Source organism: Aquarana catesbeiana, linkage group LG01 (genome assembly GCF_042186555.1).
Source record: "Aquarana catesbeiana isolate 2022-GZ linkage group LG01, ASM4218655v1, whole genome shotgun sequence".
Classification (NCBI taxonomy): Eukaryota; Metazoa; Chordata; class Amphibia; order Anura; family Ranidae; genus Aquarana; species Aquarana catesbeiana.
In genome coordinates, this window is record NC_133324.1 from 732,968,574 (window position 1) to 732,969,852 (window position 1,279).

The window sequence follows — 1,279 nt, forward strand, 5'->3', positions numbered from 1 at the left end:
CAGGTTGGCTTAAATGTTCAAGTACTGTATCTGACTTTCACCACAAACCAATACATCCTGTGGCAGAGGATCGTACGGGTTTTATTCCAAACAAGTCTGTGGCAGAGACTTTTGTTCGTGCTACATGCTGGCTGCTAGGCAAGTGAGAGATGTCTATCCAGGCGAGCAAAGATTGAATCCTAATGCCGCGTACACATGGTCGGACTTTTCGTCTACAAAAGTCCGACGGACGCCGACGGACCAAAGCCGGCTGACAATCCGATCGTGTGTGGGCTTCCCCGGACTTTTAGCGGACATTTCCAGCCGCAAATCTGACGGACTGTAGATTTGAAACATGCGTCAAATCTTTACGTCGTAACTACGCCGGACCCAGAAATCCGCTCGTCTGTATGCTAGTCCGACGGACAAAAACCGACGCTAGGGCAGCTATTGGCTACTGGCTATCAACTTCCTTATTTTAGTCCGGTGTACGTCATCACGTACAAATCCGTCTGACTTTTGTTTGATCGTATGTAGGCAAGTCCGTTCGTTAGAAAGTCTGCCGCAAGTCCGCCAAAAGTCCGTCGAAAGTCTGTCGGACGGGCTGTCGGACTTTTGTAGCCGAAAAGTCCGACCGCGTGTACGCGGCATAAGAAAGGGGGACTATTCAATTGCAAGTGTTCAATTACAAAGAATGTTCTGAAGAAATACAACAGAAAGGTATTTGAGCTTCCCTGCAGCTTTCCTACTACCTCTTTCCTGCTACTTCCCTTGTTCGTTTTAATAAAGCATTGGAAAACCTACTCAAGTGTTTGGTGCTTATATCGTCCAGAGGTAAACTCAACGGAACCCTAGACCCGGTGCCGGTGAAACAGAGGTGTCGAGAGTGAAGGTAACAAGCCCGCTTAAACCAGCAGCTCCACCAAGAGTTATTGCTACACTTGCATTAAATCGTGTTTATTAATGCCAGAAAACTAATTTAAAAAAGAATAAATACTTCACAGTCAGGTAGTTTCTAGGCATTCGCTCTCTATGGTTAATTCAACATCTAAATGCTCTTTTAGAATACAGGGGGTCCCCGACTTACGAACATCCGACTTACGAACGACCCCTACTTACGAACGGGGCCCGAATGACGTCACTGCTGGCCGAATCTTCCTCTCCTGAGCCTTTCCTCCGTTCCTGTCTTGGCTGCGGGTCCCCTTCGTCCTCCTGCCTGCCCATCCACAGGCCTGGTATGGTCCGGTGGCTTGCCAGGCCGCTGAAACTGCCCGTCGTGGCCGAGGCCTTGTGCGGCCTA